At 42.2% G+C, this 19,211-nt stretch overlaps 1 pseudogene; it reads right to left on the bottom strand.

Annotated features, from left to right (window-relative positions):
- Positions 1 to 1,132: 1,132 nt before the first annotated feature.
- On the bottom strand, positions 1,133 to 11,381 carry LOC147737205 (uncharacterized; annotated as a pseudogene).
- Positions 11,382 to 19,211: the final 7,830 nt, after the last annotated feature.

Raw genomic sequence — 19,211 nt, 5'->3', positions numbered from 1 at the left:
TCAGTTAATAACGAAAACATGTTGACATACTTGTCTCCCCATATCAATTCTTTCGTGGCAATAGGGATGTGTTGTGCCACCCTCTCCCGCCTTGAGGGTAATGAGCCCCCCCCCGCCATTGGCAAAGCGAGCTTACCCGGTTCGGTCGTTGTTCCCGCCGTTTTCTCGAGACTACCTGCCGGTCCTCCCGGTGTCACCTGTGGGGAAACAAGAGGAAGATTCGCCTTTGCGGCATCTCGCGACTGCCGCAACTGCTGGATTAATAACCTGGCCTCTTCGGCCATGTCTCCAGCGCCGTAGCACCCCCTGCCTTTTTACTGAGCCATGCGGCCAACTGGGTGGCAAATTCAGGAGGCATATCCTCGTCGTTAGCGGGCGTAATCACAACCGGGATCGGTTGACCCGCGTCTGGGATTGGTAAAGGGTCGTCAGCTGGTGTGACAGGGGTGACCGGGGGCACCTCAGGGACTGGAACCTCCCCTGCAACCGCCCTCCTCTTGACCCGTTTCCCTCTACCCTCGGGGACGATTCCCGGCAAGGCCGGGCCAATTACCTTCTTAGGTTTACCAGGATGGTTCAGTGCAGCCAGTTGCTTTATGACATCCGCCAAACCTCGACCGATCGCTGGGACTTGTCCGATTTTCCGCTCCATGCCAGCCATTCGGTTCACCAACATGCGTAGCACCTTATCTGTCTCGGAGCCCTTTCCTGCCTTCTTGCCAGCCATGGTTTCGATTATCCGCTCCGAATCGATCAACACGGTCCTGGATTCTTCGCCTTTTAAGTCACTGAAAGAGAAACACAAGAATTACGAGTTCTCAAAATTGCTGCTTGTTCCGTCGAGGGCTCACGAGCGACGAGTGGGTGCAGCCTTCAGAGCACAGGAACAAGAGGACGCTTCTTCGGATTCCCGCTCTATTTATTCTTCTGTGGGAGGGCGTGTACCCTCCTCCGGTACGCCTACTGGGCGTGGCCATCGGTGTAGGTGTCTAGGACAACCCCTCTTGGGCGGGAAAAAGGCGCGCCCCGGCTACGCCGCTTCGGGCATACCAGCCGAGACACGCCCCCACCCAAAATGGTTTCCCGTACGTTCGGGGGGACCGAGTGGTCGCCCCTTTCCATTCTCCTGCTTTCACTTCTTCTTTTCTACACAGTTCTCTGGCCACTGTCACAGAACAATTAATGATGCATAAAATTACCAAAACCACAGACAGCTCTGAGGAATTTTCAGTTTGTGCTTGTTAAATAGTTTTGAGTGTGTTGGGTTTATATGTTTAGTACTAATCTCTAAAATTAGCTGAAAATACCCTTGTTAGTCCAAGCATTGTTCATGGTGTTGATTTTACAGGTAGCATGGTCAGGTGTGCTTGGATTTCTTTAGTTAAAACTCTCACAGAATAAAAACCAACAATATTTCTTTACTTTTAGTTCACATTGTGCTAGTCTCCCAATGGGTTTCATGATATTTCATGTTTTTCCTAGCTGTACGGAAATATACAATAGCAGAGAATAGACACTTTCATTGATGGTGATGGTGGAGTGCTCGCTGATTTATTTTTAGGTTTGAAGATTGACAAAAGCTTTTTGCACGTTCACTGCCAATATATGTCTTTTCTCCTGTGTGTCTTCGCTGATGAATCCTTAATATTGAATAATCACGTAAGTTACTTCCACATTCACTTCAATGATATGGTTTTTCTCCAGTGTGTGTTTGCTGTTGTCCATGTAGGACTGATAAGCGACAAAATCTATTACCACATTCATTGCACTGGAATGGTTTTGCCCCTGTGTGTGTTTGTTGATGATACATTAATCCTGGAGAGGAACTAAAACAACTTCCACATTTACTGCAATGGTATGGTTTTACTCCAGTGTGCCTTCGCTGATGACTCAGGAGTTTAGATGATTCCATAAAACTACTTCCACATTCACTGCAATTATATGGTTTTTCTCCAGTGTGTTTTCCTTGATGAACCTTTAATGTTGATGAGTCACTAAAACTACTTCCACATTCATTGCACTGGAATGTTTTTCCCCTGTGTGTGTTTATTGATGATACATTAATCCTAAAGAGGAACTAAAACTACTTCCACAGTCACTGCACTTGAATGGTTTTGTTGTGGAGATTCTGCACATACAGAACTATGCACAAGAAAATAGGCCTTTAGTGCAAGATTGGTTGTACCGCACTTACACCTAAGAACTCACAATCCCTAGACCGACTAGCTACAGTGTCTCATTAGCTCCCCAGACCTTCCAAAGATACCTAATGCTTAGACAAAGACAGAACACGGACCTCCCGACCTCTCAGTCGCTGTAGCAATGCATTGCACACCCTTTTGCTCACTCACCAGTGCTTGTCCACACCAAATAATGCAGAGTCTATGTAAAGTTTAAAACGTTTATTTTTCAACTAACAAACTGTGTGTTGTTCAATAATGCAGTAAATAAGCTATCACCAGCAGAATAATACATAAGATAAAAACAATGATCAAAGTTACAATACCATAAAATAAGAAGGGGGAAATCATTCTGATTGACTAGTGGATATTGCGGCTTTAGCGCCTAGACCACCTTCCCATGGTAGGAATATGTATATTATATAAAAGAAGATCTCGGGGCCAATTCTGGGGAAACCCTCACCATAGAATGTAGGAGTAAGGTTACATCATAGGCTCAGCAAGGCTCTAGTTCGTAGAAGGAAATATTCTGTCTGTCTTGAGGAAGTTGCTGCGTGTTAGTATAATGCAAGCATTTCTTAATCCAAGAAGTGCCTAATATTATGTCTAGGTAGTACGGACTGACCAGAAATGGAAAGCACAGTGGCTTGATTTTCGACCTTGTACGCTGAGAGAAAACTATAACAATATGAGCTCATGTGGGCAGAAATGCGTCTTGCACAAGAAGATACAGAGTGTTGGGTGCAAAAATAAAAATACACGCAGTTAAAATAGTTGCTAACTGAGGCTAACTTTAGCAAAGAATAGCGTGGCCGTAGGGGTCATACTACAGTTTTTCCCCATTGTGTGCTCGCTGATGCCGTTTTAGGTTTGATAAATCACAAAATCTCTTCCCACATACATTGCACTGGAATGGTTTTTCCCCAGTGTGTGTTTTCTGATGCTGTTTTAGGTTTGATAAGTGACAAAATCTCTTCCCACATTCACTACAATGGTATGGTTTTTCCCCTGTGTGTGTTCTCTGATGGAGTTTTAGGTATGATAATTGACTAAAGTGCTTCCCACATTCACTGCAATGGTATGGTTTTCCCCCAGTGTGTGCTTACTGATGTATATGTAGGACTTATAAGCGAAAAAATCTCTGCCCACATTCATTGCACTGGAATGGTTTTTCCCCAGTGTGTGTTTTCTGATGCTGTTTTAGGTTTGATAAGTGACAAAATCTCTTCCCACATTCACTGCAATGGTATGGTTTTTCTCCAGTGTGTGTTCACTGATGATTCCTTAATGTTGAAGAGTAACTAAAACTACTTCCACATTCACTGCAATGGTATGGTTTTTCCCCAGTGTGTGCTTGCTGATGTATATGTAGGACTGATAAGCGACAACATCTCTTCCCACATTCATTGCACTGGAATGGTTTTTCCCCAGTGTGTGTTTTCTGATGCCGCTTTAGGTGCGACAATTCATAAAAAACTCTTCAGACATTCACTGCAATGATATGGTTTTTCCCCTGTGTGTGTTTGTTGATGATACTTCAATCCTGAAGAAGTTGTAAAACTACTTCCACATTCATTGCACTGGAATGGTTTTTCCCCAGTGTGTGTTTTCTGATGCTGTGTTAGGTACCATAATTTAGGAAAGCTCTTCACACATTCACTGCAATGATATGGTTTTTTCCCTGTGTGTTCGTTGATGAACCCTTAATGTTGATGAGTCACTAAAACTACTTCCACATTCACTGCAATGATATGGTTTTCCCCCTGTGTGTGTTCTCTGATGGAGTTTTAGGTATGATAATTGACTAAAGCGCTTCCCACATTCACTGCAATGGTATGGTTTTTCCCCAGTGTGTGCTTGCTGATGTATATGTAGGACTTATAAGCGAAAAAATCTCTTCCCACATTCATTGCACTGGAATGGTTTTTCCCCAGTGTGTGTTTTCTGATGCTGTGTTAGGTACCATAATTTAGGAAAGCTCTTCACGCATTCACTGCAATGGTATGGTTTTTTCCTTGTGTGTTCGTTGATGAACCCTTAATGTTGATGAGTCACTAAAACTACTTCCACATTCACTGCAATGATATGGTTTTTCCCCTGTGTGTGTTCTCTGATGGAGTTTTAGGTATGATAATTGACTAAAGCGCTTCCCACATTCACTGCAATGGCATGGTTTTTCCCCAGTGTGAGCTCGCTGATGCCATTTTAGGTTTGATAAATCACAAAATCTCTTCCCAAATTCATTGCACTGGAATGGTTTTTCCCCAGTGTGTGTTTTCTGATGCTGGTTTAGGTTTGATAAGTGACAAAATCTCTTCCCACATTCACTGCAATGGTATGGTTTTTCTCCAGTGTGTGTTCGCTGATGATTCCTTAATGTTGAAGATTCACTAAAACTACTTCCACATTCACTGCAATGGTATGGTTTTTCTCCAGTGTGTGTTCGCTGATGAATCATTAATGTGGAAGAGTAACTAAAACTACTTCCACATTCACTGCAATGGTATGGTTTTTCCCCAGTGTGTGTTCGCTGATGTATATGTAGGACTGATAAGCAACAAAATCTCTTCCCACATTCATTGCACTGGAATGGTTTTTCCCCAGTGTGTGTTTTCTGATGCCACTTTAGGTGCGACAATTCATAAAAACTCTCCAGACATTCACTGCAATGATATGGTTTTTCCCCTGTGTGTGTTTGTTGATGATACTTCAATCCTGAAGAAGTTGTAAAACTACTTCCACATTCATTGCACTGGAATGGTTTTTCCCCAGTGTGTGTTTTCTGACGCTGTGTTAGGTACCATAATTTAGGAAAGCTCTTCACACATTCACTGCAATGATATGGTTTTTTCCCTGTGTGTTCGTTGATGAACCCTTAATATTGATGAGTCACTAAAACTACTTCCACATTCACTGCAATGATATGGTTTTTCCCCTGTGTGTGTTCTCTGATGGAGTTTTAGGTATGATAATTGACTAAAGCGCTTCCCACATTCACTGCAATGGCATGGTTTTTCCCCAGTGTGAGCTCGCTGATGCCATTTTAGGTTTGATAAATCACAAAATCTCTTCCCAAATTCATTGCACTGGAATGGTTTTTCCCCAGTGTGTGTTTTCTGATGCTGGTTTAGGTTTGATAAGTGACAAAATCTCTTCCCACATTCACTGCAATGGTATGGTTTTTCTCCAGTGTGTGTTCGCTGATGATTCCTTAATGTTGAAGATTCACTAAAACTACTTCCACATTCACTGCAATGGTATGGTTTTTCTCCAGTGTGTGTTCGCTGATGAATCATTAATGTGGAAGAGTAACTAAAACTACTTCCACATTCACTGCAATGGTATGGTTTTTCCCCAGTGTGTGTTCGCTGATGTATATGTAGGACTGATAAGCAACAAAATCTCTTCCCACATTCATTGCACTGGAATGGTTTTTCCCCAGTGTGTGTTTTCTGATGCCGCTTTAGGTGCGACAATTCATAAAAACTCTTCAGACATTCACTGCAATGATATGGTTTTTCCCCTGTGTGTGTTTGTTGATGATACTTCAATCCTGAAGAAGTTGTAAAACTACTTCCACATTCATTGCACTGGAATGGTTTTTCCCCAGTGTGTGTTTTCTGACGCTGTGTTAGGTACCATAATTTAGGAAAGCTCTTCACACATTCACTGCAATGATATGGTTTTTTCCCTGTGTGTTCGTTGATGAACCCTTAATATTGATGAGTCACTAAAACTACTTCCACATTCACTGCAATGATATGGTTTTTCCCCTGTGTGTGTTCTCTGATGGAGTTTTAGGTATGATAATTGACTAAAGCGCTTCCCACATTCACTGCAATGGTATGGTTTTTCCCCAGTGTGTGCTCACTGATGTATATGTAGGACTGATAAGCGAAAAAATCTCTTCCCACATTCATTGTACTGGAATGGTTTTTCCCCAGTGTGTGTTTTCTGATGCTGCGTTAGGTACCATAATTTTTGAAAGCTCTTCACACATTCACTGCAATTATATGGTTTTTCCCCTGTGTGTGTTTGCTGATGCTGTTTTAGGAGAGATAATCGACTAAAGCTCTTCAGACATTCACTGCAATGATATGGTTTTTCTCCAGTGTGTGTTCTCTGATGCTGTTTTAGGAGACATAATCGACTAAAGCTCTTCAGACATTCACTGCAATGATATGGTTTTTCTCCAGTGTGTGTTCTCTGATGCCGTTTTAGGAGTGATAATCGACTAAAGCTCTTCAGACATTCCCTGCAAGGATATGGTTTTTCTCCAGTGTGTGTTCTCTGATGCCGTTTTAGGTGGGATGAATATATAAAGCTCTTCCCACATTCATTGCACTTGAATGGTTTTACTCCAATGTGTGTTCGCTGATGACTCATGAGTTTAGATGATTCCGTAAAACTACTTCCACAATCACTGCAATATGGTTTTTCCCCTGTGTGTGTTCGCTGCTGTTTTTTAGGCATGATAATTGACTAAAGCTCTTCAGACATCCATTGCATTTGTATGGCTTTTTCCCTGTGTGTGTTATCTGATGCAAGTTTTAGGCTTGGTAAATATACTCTGTGTAGTATATAGCAGAACCCCCATTTCTTTTAACTTTCAGTTAACTGTGCTTTTTGCTGGTTGCTGTGGAATGGCCTGAGGGAGTTTAAAATACACCTCTAGCTCTGACTGGTGGTCTGATATCACTTTAGGAAGCAGAGTACTGCAGTAACCACCTCATGATCAGAGCTGGTATTGGATATGTTTACACAAGAAGTGGTTGATCAGTGTTTCCTTAATTTTCTAGAGGCTCTTTCTCCATCTTGAGGCACAGAGGTGCACAGCTGATACTCGTAGAACCACCGAATTTCCGTTGACGGTACTTCCAAGATCTGTCAGTTTATGTTCAGGTACCGCTCTCTCTGTCAGCACTTATGTTTTCCTTAATACTGGAACTCAATATTTCAGACTTTGCTTTTGCAGATTTACAGTATTATCTTCATTATTCTTAAACATTTTGTACAATCAAGGATTGTTTTCTGTTGGATGTAAAGAGATTTAAATTACTTAAATGAAAAATACAGGAATGTGCATACACAATTTTTAATTGATTGAAAAACCATCTAGTTTATTACTATTGTTGAAAATTATGAAGGCATATTTAATCATACACAGATATTTGCATACAAGTTCTTTAGAGCATGTCACAATCTTATTTATTTCAGCAAAAGTGTTCATAGAGTAACTTTGCAAAAAAAGGGCACTCACGCAGCACACATATACTAGTTACAGCTTTAGGTAGATGCATATGGTGAAGGTTTTGTCAAAACAAGAACAGCTCTTGGAGTAAGAGATGGATCAGGAAGACTCAAGACAGTAGGGTAGACATCAGGATGTTGTGCCATACATCAAATATTATTGTTCATGGAGGTGCCTGGTTTCATTCACTACTAACTCTTTTTTCAGGAGGATTTCCCTCGCTGTTGTCTCAAGGCATGATCATGAGGGACTTTCGTGCGATGATTGTGTTTGGGGCCCTTGTGGGGTAAGGGGGCTCTACTTGGGCCTTATAGGCACTGCATCATATATTGAGTCTCCCGTATAAGGTGCCTGTCCAATCTAAAATGGCGCCGCCTCTAAGACTCTCGGAATCTAGATAAGGACATGAAAAAAAGACTATCATGTTCTATAGCTTCTAAGTGTTACCAGGGTGGCAGCCATCTTAGAAAGATGCTGTTTACTAATTCTGCTTGGCTTCCCAGACTGGCTTAGTCTATCGAATTTCCAAGTGCATCTCTACTCACCTCTCAGCCGCTCATCCTAGGCCACTGTTCACCTCATCCCCCCTATCCCTCTGATCCAGATTCTACCTTCCTAAATGCATAATCTAGTTTGCCCTAATGTATTCCAACTTCCCTTTCTTATATTCACAGTTGGGACCTTTCTTCAGGATTTGCTTATTTCCACCTAGTATTCGCATGAATACAATGCTGGGAAGCCCAAAACAGAAAGAGTACCTTCTTCTCTCTGGACACCTTCTGTCATGAGTCTGCTGTTTAATGGGCTGCTTTTGTAGAACGGAGTCATGGAACTTTGCGCCAGCTACCCATGGTTTGCTCCATCCCTTCCTTCCTTCATCTGACCATACCCCCTTCTCCTCAACTCCCCTCAGCTTCCCCCACATGAGCATGTAGTACTCCGGTCCCTCCCCTCTTTCCACTCTGGAAATTTGGTGCCCTTAGCCATGGATTCCCTTTCTTGAAGAAACCTGGAATTCCTACACTATCATATACCCCATAAACTATCTAAAAGTGTGTTCAAGAACTTCTAACACAGGCTTCTCAAATTTTTCCCAGAAACCCTTATGTCTTCACAAATAAAGGCGCTACCATAAATGACCTTATTTTTTGCATTAAAAGACCAGTACAATGAAGGAAAACCCTTTGCTCTCTGCTTCGGATCACTGCATCGACTAAAGCCCCCCACGGTCTCAGACTCTCGGTAACTCCCTCTATTGTTGGCAGAGCAGAGGCAACCATCTCCCTTTATATTAATGGGATTATCCTCATCCAAGCATCTGAACGCAGCCTAGAATTACTTGATGACATTTTCCTCTCATCAAACTCTCTGTGATGAATAAGTTTCCTCCCTGACCCAAGCTCATCCTAGCCCTTTAGTCATCCCACGGGTACCTCTTTCTGTATCGTCCCCTCTCCCCACTGCTTGTATTGCTCCACCCCTTTCCCCTCCTCCCTATCCACCTTCATCAGATTCCACAACAGCATTTATTTACCATTACTCTTGCAGCTTGTTTCAACCAACATTTTTCGTCATAATAGCCTGAGCCCTCATCACAGCCCTAGAGCAGCGACCACTGAAATACACTGACTCGAAACTAACACCTTCACCTCATCTCTGGCCATTACCGCTGAACATTTTTTTAAAAAGTGTTATATAGCGCGAACATGACCCACGTGGGTATCAGAGCGCTTTACAATATACAGTTATTAAACATTAGATGGTTGAGGTAGTAAACATTGCTTATGATAGCGCCATTCCAGTCGGGAATGGCGACCCCCGACGCACACTGAATAGAACAATTTCTTTGAACTTGGTGTTTTTTTCAAAATAAAGTTTTATTTAGAATGTTGAATTTTTCTGGTGTAATCCTTAATTCTTCACATAGTTTATAAATCAGAGTTATAATTGGCCCAATGCATTTCGGGCAATGCCGCCCTTCTCCAGGGGAATTGATGTTCTACAAAAAGATGAAACACAACCGTGATATATTCGTAATCCATTACATATCAAAATCATAATAGTACTAATAGTGTGTTATTACACCTATACACAGGCATGTTTACATGACTTTCATCAGTAACCATAAACTTCATGAAACATAAATACACATTTTTCATAAATGTACACAAAATATTACTGGTCATCGGTAATATGTGGCCACACAAATCATCGAAAGTTCATAAAATAACTCAGTCTCGTGCAAGCAGTATAGAAACAAATTGGCGGAAACCTGTGTCCTGTAAGTGTAAATAAACGGAAAAAACGAACACTTAAAAGTATTCTGCGAGCAAATGTGATGAGCAAGATTAAATGAGAGTCAAACATACCTTCCACGTTGAAGGAAATGTTTTGTCAATGTATTAAATCGGTACGCTTAAGCCCGAGACAGCTAACCTGTGGTAAATGAAACGGTTTGTTTTAAAAGTTAAGTCTACCAAAAATGATGTGTATCAAGTCGGTTGGTATCGTAACGGTCGTACCTGAAAATGTAGAAAGCCACCATCAGGGTAGGGCGTGATCTGTGTTGCTCGGGTTCATAAATCATACTCTGTAAAAGGAACCATAACGGTTCAGTTTCATGTGCCGATACCAAACAAAAATAAACTCACAAATCAGCGAGATGTGAAGTTGCTCTGGACACTCACCTAAAGTCTGGCGTTTCCTTAAAACACCATGGTCGTCCTGTCGTGTGTTTGGGAAAGTGTTTGACAAGATTTTGAACCGGAGTCGGACGTATAACCTTCCCGACCCGGAAATGGTGTGTAAGAATGAGAAACAAAAAACGGACACTGTGTAGTTTCTGGGCATTAAAAAAACGAGCACTAAGTACCTACTTAAAAAATGATCGAAATAAGGAAGCGTAATGTGTGGGATCTATGTGGATGTGTACACAAACGAACTACAGCGACTTCTCAAATGCCAAAATAGTAAAGTTTTCATGAGTCAAAAAATTCATGTATAACACGTCAAATACTCATAATCAATCAAGAGTACAATTCGTAATGTTCAAGACTCATCTTGTGATGATGGTTAAATACCTTACCAAGTCCTTGTGCTTATGTCCAACAAAACAGCATATATGTAGTTTCTATGTACAGTGCATTAAGGAACATTAGCCGGTTTTTTTGGGCAGTTTTTTTGGCACGCATTGTTCAATAAAGTTCAAAATTGATGTATACTATTTACAAGAAGCAATTTAAGTCCACACGTTCATTAAGCCCTTTTGGTTGTGCCGTGTTCAGATGCGAGATCCAGAATATTTCTCTTCTTAGTAGATGTTGGGTATTGTCTCTACCTGGTAAAACCGGGACTAGTTCCAACACAAGAAAACGTACTTGGCTAGGAGAATGATTGTGGTTGTTGAAATGTGACACCAGGGGAGATTTTGTTTGCTTGGTTCGAATGTTACTTTTGTGCTCAATCATACTTGTTTTTATTTTTCGTTCTGTTTTTCCCACGTAAGCCAAGCCGCAAGGGCATTTGATCAGGTAAATCAGGTTCCGGCTGTCGCACGTTGCTGTAACTCTCAGTTTAATGGAAAATCCCTGACTAGGATGTTTGATTTCTGTGCCTTTTATGATTGCGTTGCAATTACCACAATTGTGGCAAGGTAACGTTCCTTTGTGTATGTTGGTATGGCTCTGTGGTTTTTTGTTTAGTATCTCTTTGATGTTTAAGGATCTTTGAAATGCGAATCGTGGATTTTGTAGAAAAATGTTTTTGAAATCTTCCTCCAGTGTCAATAATGACCAGTTTTTCAATATGATTTTCTTGATTTTGGTACTTTCAGTGGAATACTTTGAAACAAATACCATTCTTTCTTCATCTTTGGCCTTGGGTGGAGTTTGTAATAGTGATGTTCTGTCGATTACAGATACTTTGTTTTTGGCTTCTTCTAGAATCTCCATTGGGTAGCCTCGCTCTTAAAATTTGTCAATGCAAATTTGTGTGCTTTGATTCAATGATTCAGTTGTGGAAGAGATCCTCTTTATTCGTAAAAGTTGTGAGTATGGTAAATGTCTTTTTAGAGAATGTTGGTGAAAACTGGCAAAGTGTAATAGGTTGTTTCTGTCCGTTTTTTTGTGAAAACACTGGTTTCAAGTTTGTTTTAGATTTTCTGGATAAAAACATCCAGGAATGGTAAATTGTCTCATGTGGGTGAATTTAATCCGGTCGTAATTGAAGTTGTTTATCATGGAACTTTTAAATTTCACTCTATACCACAGCTACTTTTCATGGAAGGAATCATTTTACATTCAAAGCTCAGGTACTTCTATGGGCAATTGTGCCGCACCGGCCTACGCAAATCTTTTCATGTATAGGTTTGAATTGGACAACATTTTGAGCAACGTACAGTGGTCAAAAAATCTCATCACATACAAGAGATATATTGACGACATATTTGTCTTATGGAAGGGCACGCAAATAGAGCTAGAACAAGCCATTGAAAATCTGAATGAGGTCAACGACCGGATTAAATTCACCCACAACATACAAAGAGACAATTTACCATTCCTGGATGTTTTTATCCAGAAAATCCAAAACAAACTTGAAACCAGTGTTTTCACCAAAATAACGGACAGAAAAAACCTATTACACTTTGCCAGTTTTCACCAACATTCTCTAAAAAGACATTTACCATACTCACAACTTTTACGAATAAAGAGGATCTCTTCCACAACTGAATCATTGAATCAAAGCACACAAATTTGCATTGACAAATTTCAAGAGCGAGGCTACCCAATGGAGATTCTAGAAGAAGCCAAAAACAAAGTATCTGTAATCAACAGAACATCACTATTACAAACTCCACCCAAGGCCAAAGATGAAGAAAGAATGGTATTTGTTTCAAAGTATTCCACTGAAAGTACCAAAATCAAGAAAATCATATTGAAAAACTGGTCATTATTGACACTGGAGGAAGATTTCAAAAACATTTTTCAACAAAATCCACGATTCGCATTTCAAAGATCCTTAAACATCAAAGAGATACTAAACAAAAAACCACAGAGCCATACCAACATACACAAAGGAAAGTTACCTTGCCACAATTGTGGTAATTGCAACGCAATCATAAAAGGCACAGAAATCAAACATCTTAGCCAAGGATTTTCCATTAAACTGAGAGTTACAGCAACGTGCGACAGCCGGAACCTGATTTACCTGATCAAATGCCCTTGCGGCTTGGCTTACGTGGGAAAAACAGAACGAAAAATAAAAACAAGTATGATTGAGCACAAAAGTAACATTCGAACCAAGCAAACAAAATCTCCCCTGTTGTCACATTTCAACAACCACAATCATTCTCCTAGCCAAGTACGTTTTCTTGTTTTGGAACTAGTCCCGGTTTTACCAGGTAGAGACAATACCCAACATCTACTAAGAAGAGAAATATTCTGGATCTCGCATCTGAACACGGCACAACTAAAAGGGCTTAATGAACGTGTGGACTTAAATTGCTTCTTGTAAATAGTATACATCAATTTTGAACTTTATTGAACAATGCGTGCCAAAAAAACTGCCCAAAAAAAAGGCTAATGTTCCTTAATGCACTGTACATAGAAACTACATATATGCTGTTTTGTTGGACATAAGCACAAGGACTTGGTAAGGTATTTAACCATCATCACAAGATGAGTCTTGAACATTATGAATTGTACTCTTGATTGATTATGAGTATTTGACATGTTATACATTAATTTTTTGACTCATGAAAACTTTACTATTTTGACATTTGAGAAGTCGCTGTAGTTCGTTTGTGTACACATCCACATAGATCCCACACATTACGCTTCCTTATTTCGATCATTTTTTAAGTAGGTACTTAGTGCTCGTTTTTTTAATGCCCAGAAACTACACAGTGTCCGTTTTTTGTTTCTCATTCTTACACACCATTTCCGGGTCGGGAAGGTTATACGTCCGACTCCGGTTCAAAATCTCGTCAAACACTTTCCCACACACACCACAGGACGACCATGGTGTTTTAAGGAAACGCCAGACTTTAGGTGAGTGTCCAGAGCAACTTCACATCTCGCTAATTTGTGAGTTTATTTTTGTTTGGTATCGGCACATGAAACTGAACCGTTATGGTTCCTTTTACAGAGTAAGATTTATGAACCCGAGCAACACAGATCACGCCCCAGCCTGATGGTGGCTTTCTACATTTTCAGGTACGACCGTTACGGTACCAACCGACTTGATACACATCATTTTTGGTAGACTTAACTTTTAAAACAAACCGTTTCATTTACCACAGGTTAGCTGTCTTGGGCTTAAGCGTACCGATTTAATACATTGACAAAACACTTCCTTCAACGTGGAAGGTATGTTTGACTCTCATTTAATCTTGCTCATCACATTTGCTCGCAGAATACTTTTAAGTGTTCGTTTTTTCCGTTTATTTACACTTACAGGACACAGGTTTCAGCCAATTTGTTTCTATACTGCATGCACAAGGCTGAGTTATTTTATGAACTTTCGATGATTTGTGTGGCCATATATTACCGATGACCAGTAATATTTTGTGTACATTTATGAAAAATGCGTATTTATGTTTCATGAAGTTTATGGTTACTGATGAAAGTCATCTAAACATGCCTGTGTATAGGTGTAATAACACACTATTAGTACTATTATGATTTTGATATGTAATGGATTACGAATATATCACGGTTGTGTTTCATCTTTTTGTAGAACATCAATCCCCCTGAAGAAGGGCAGCATTGCCCGAAATGCATTGGGCCAATTATAACTCTGATTTATAAAGTATGTGAAGAATTAAGGATTACACCAGAAAAATTCAACGTTCTAAATAAAACTTTATTTTGAAAAAAACACCAAGTTCAAAGAAATTGTTCTATTCAGTGTGCGTCGGGGGTCTCCTTTCGCGACTGGAATGGCGCTATCATAAGCATTACTTTCACCTCCAAGACTCAGAAGGAGGCACCCAGGCAGCACCTTATCACTTGTTCGTACCATTTCACCTTCAGTTCAACAATTTTGTGTGCGAGAAGGTTCAGCTTTCATTCATTGAGGTAGTAAACAGACATTCGGTATTCGCCTTCAATACAAAAGATGTAGGCAATAATATATGGATCGCACAGGTGACTAGAGGTCACAATAGAATTAAAGTCTTAGGATGTGAATTTGTTTACTAGAAGCATTTTTACTTCTTTTTAGGTCGAGCCTTCGCAGCGTGCATGCGCTGCAAAGGAAAACAACCTTTTCGAATGCTTAGGCTTTTCAGCCAAGCACGTGCACGCGTTCCATTGCCCTCAATGGCAACGCGTGCTCATCAGGACATTCACTCACGGAAGCACACGGCCCATCTGGTCGCAATTATCGCTCCCGCAAGTAAATCCTTCCCCCCTGCTGCCACGGGAGTGCTTTTTTTCTTGTTCTCTCTAAAATCTCGTGGCACTCTTTCACCCCACCGTTTCCTCCTTCATTTTCCCCTCTCCTCCTTTAGTTTATTTCTCCGACACCCTCTGCCTCGCTCTTTCTCGCCCTCCTTTCAGCATCTCTTTCCTTCCCCTCTCCTCCTATGACCCTCTCCCCGAAGCCTCTCCCACTGCTCGCCTCTCCTCGCTCCGCTCGTCCATCACTGCAGCGGAGGATGGGGCTGACCAGGTGTGTACCGGAGGAGAGTGGGCTCTGTAGGAAGACATCCACAGCCCTGGAACTGTTAGTACAATCAGTCTGTGGATCAGGGTTGAGCGATTAGGGTCAGCCTGCGGACGAGGGTTCAGTAATGCCCGGCCGGCGAGGAAGCGGAAGGTCACCAAGACATAGGGCCAAGATTCAATTGAAAGCGCTTTAAAGAACATATCCAAACAGCATCTCAAACACAGTGTGCTAAAGGCAGAGCAATGTGATGTAGTCAGGGCTGAAAAAACTGGGGGGTCTCTAAAAGGGGCGTGGCCAATGTAATTAAGGACATGGCTAAAAACACGTAAGCTAAAATCAGTGCTTAGCATAGTGTGCCGCCTGACTTGAATTTTCCGGTTTCTGTGTTGCATCTAAATATGATACAACAAGTAACATCATACCCAGGGCTTTAAGTGGGATGAAAAAACTGGGGGGGGGGGGGTCTCTGAAAGTGACATGGTCAATGTAATTAAGGGTGTGGCTTTAAAACACATAAGCTAAAAATCTGTGTTTAGCACAGTGTGCTGCCCGGCTTGTATTTTGCTGTTCCTGTCATTGCATCCAGATATATGATACAAGTCACATCATACCTACAAGTCAGGCCTATTGGCTTTGTCAGTGGTTGCTAGTTGCATGAGATAAATAAGCAACAACTACGGCTTGTATATATTATTGAAAACACTTCCACTTAAAGCCCTGGTGACACCAGGACAATGTTGCTGCTCCTGAGATTCAAAAAGAGAAGGCAAATCCAGAAAGAAAATGACTCTCTTTAATTGATTTCCCTTCTCCTACACCGTTCCCATGACATGACGTAACTTCTACACTAGTGAGAAGTGAGCAGTGTGAGCAGTGCACACTAGTGAGAAGTGAGCAGTGTGAGTAGTGCACATCGATGTGCCTGTTGTCACTTCGGTCCGGGAAAAAACGAACCATCTGTGCCAGGGCACAAAACAGAGCCCGATAGAGACCCTGCTCAGTACAATGGTGCTTGACAACTCTCTGACCCCAGCTTTGAAAGAGATTGATTTCATTGTTCCTGGATTCATGTCTGTTCCCTTCTCTCCACCATGAGGGATCCATAGGTCATAGCCCTCGCCTCCGTGTTAGCTGGGACCCTTGATGGTCAGGGCTGTGCGCCTCACCCCCTGCCTGGGTACCCCTGGCCTGTCAATCAAATCGTATCTTAACCAATGATGTAACACTTAACATGGACCTTCACACTGAAGACCAGTGTATAGACACATGCAGGGCTTACGCAAATCAAAATGATGCTAACTCGGATCTTAGCCAATGATGTAACACTTAACAGGACCTTCACACTGAAGACCAGTGTATACACACATGCAGGGCTTACGCCAATCAAAATTACGCTAACTCGGATCTTAGCCAATGAGCCAACACTTAATCCAGAGACCTTCACACTGAAGACCAGTGTTTACAAACATGCAGGGCTTACACCAATCAAAATGACACTAACTCTGATCTTAGCCAATGAGCCAACACTTAATCCAGAGACCTTAACGCTGAAGACTAAAGTATATGAAGATGCAAATCATACACCAATCAATGTGCAGTGCTCAATTATACAAACTGTAATCTTAACCAATAACATCAAACTTACGTCAGTGGCCTTCACACAAAAGACCAATGTACACAAAGATACAGAGTGGAGGCACCACCAATCAGCATGTAGTGTTCCATTGCAATAAATCTAATAGTTGATTGAATTACCTTAACGCACTCACTGGGTTAGCCGAGAGTTATCACAATAACACAGATTTACTTGGAGATATCATAAACAGCATGTACACCCTTGAAACAAAAGCCAGGACAGAAGAAATATAAGACCACTGTCTTACGCTAATAACATTTTCTGCAATTCAATAAATGCAATTGGTGTCCTGGGCCTAATAAGCCAGCCCGCTGCTTTACCACCAAGAGACATGCTATCAATGTAGTGCACCTTCTCCAGACACGGTTCACATATCTGCAAACTACATATTGTGAGAAGTTAGCCTGGGATATGATGTCACTAGTTCTATTGAGCACCTTGCACCCGTCTAATCGACCCTTATTGATGGTGGTTGTAAAGTCAACCTTATAGAAAGCTATCCTAGTGGTAGCATGGACCAGCAGTCAACAGGCTAAGACTTCAGAGAGCATGTGAAGCAAGCTGCTGTACCAATTATAATGCCTTGAATACCAAATGAAAGGACACCACACTAGGTATATATCAAATATATATGTATTTAATCTAAACATAACCCCTCTGCACTCTTGATGAGGTCAGAGGTAAAAGTACATCACAAGTTACTCACGGACCATATACTAAAATAGTGCTATAAGAACCACGACTGAAATGGAAAGTAGGCCTAGGGCATGTGGAATCGCTGGGGCTACACTTAACAACCAAGGGTTAGGAAGTAGGAGGCCACCGGGAGACAAGTGCAGTGTCTAAACACAGACGCGGGCTACCATTGACTTATAATGGAGAATGATGAAGTCACAAAGTTACTGTTAAAGGACACTTCTGGATGGACTACCACAAAAAAAAACCCTTTAGACTAGGACATTTCGAGAGTCAAGACCCACGGTAGCACCAGAGTACTTGTGTTACCTCACCCAGGGAAGCCGGGAGCATAGGTGCCTTTTGATGTCGGGTTTCGTCGTCGTTTTCTATGGATAGCTGCAAAGAAGGGCTGCAGGCGACCAGAGGAAAAGTGTCCGGGTTGATCCAAGGATGTGAAGAACCTGAAAGCAGAGGGGACAGAGTCTGGGTCACTAGTCAGTAACCAGGAAGGTACCAGGAAGGAACCAGGCGATGTCGGGTGTTTGCAGGTGAAGAAGGTGAGTTTGTCTCTTCAGCCACGAGGTCCAGGAGACATCGACGATGACCAGGTGCTGGATTCGAGCTGTCCCACGACGGATCTAGCTGACGGCAGTGTCGGTATCCGGCTTGAACTCAACAAACCTTTGCAACCGCAACCCACGCAGGATGTCAAGATTCACTCTGTTGCAGACCAGCAAGGTCTGTGGCACTTTTCCTTTTCAGGGAAGCTGGAGCAAACCTTGAGCAACCAGGCCAGCAAGTTAAATTTGTAAGAAAGTCTTTGTGGGACTCACTAGCCAACAAGGCAAGGAGCCGGGAAGATGCATTAAGCTCAAATGCAAAGGCGGGGCCCACAGGACACTTGTGGAGTGGAGGGGCCTGAGCTTCAGTGCAAAGGGTGCTCGGACAGGGGCTTCTCTTACTCCAATGCACAACTGCGAGGATGCCTCAGGAGTCAAGCAGGTAGCAAATCGCAGGATGTCTCTCGTGACCACACATGTGTCTCAGCTTTGCTGTGAATGTGGGTCGGGGTCAGGGAAGTCTGGAAGTCCAGTTATTGAGTAGCAGAGTCTTCGGAATCCGACGGGAGCCTTGAAACTGCAGACCAGCGAAGTTGCTGATGGTGCCTGTTTGAACAGGGTGGTCACTCCTTGACCACAAGGGAGATATCTTCCGTCTTCCAGTCAGAATGGAACGTCGAAGGTCCAGGATATGTCTTGTAAAGATTCGTTCAAGTCAAGTCAAAAAGATTTATATAGCGCACTACATACCCATAGGGTCTCAAGGCGCTTGAGGAGGGGTGGGGATAATCTAAAGTCCTAGGGACACAGCTCCTATACTAATACTGATCTTAGGGGCTGAACTACCTGGCTAGGTCCATCCTATGGACAGACCTGGGAAGGGGGTGGTTACACCCCTTTCCCTTTGTCCAGTTTCACGCCAGAGCAAGGCTGGAGTGCCCCAGCAACTGGTTTGAACCGGGCTATGCATGGAGCACTTTGTGTGCCCCAGGCACTGTCTAGAATTGCAGCCCTCCCTGCCTCAATACACTAAAAGCCTGTCTGGGGGAGGTGCTAGCACCTCCCAAGGCAGGAAACCTATTGTCCAGGCCTCCCCTGCCGGAGTTTCATCCAGCAGCAGGAGGTCAGACTCGTGTATGTGGCAGCAGCATCCATTTTGTGATGCTGGGGCTCTGTTTAAATTTTACCGGGTTTTACAGTAGTAACATGTCTTCTCCCTCTAGAAGGGTGGAATGCTA

The sequence above is a fragment of the Lissotriton vulgaris genome, chromosome 1_1 (assembly GCF_964263255.1).
Source record: "Lissotriton vulgaris chromosome 1_1, aLisVul1.2, whole genome shotgun sequence".
Taxonomy (NCBI): domain Eukaryota; kingdom Metazoa; phylum Chordata; class Amphibia; order Caudata; family Salamandridae; genus Lissotriton; species Lissotriton vulgaris.
Note: the sequence above shows the minus strand (reverse complement) of the source record. Positions and strands in the feature narration are given on the sequence as shown.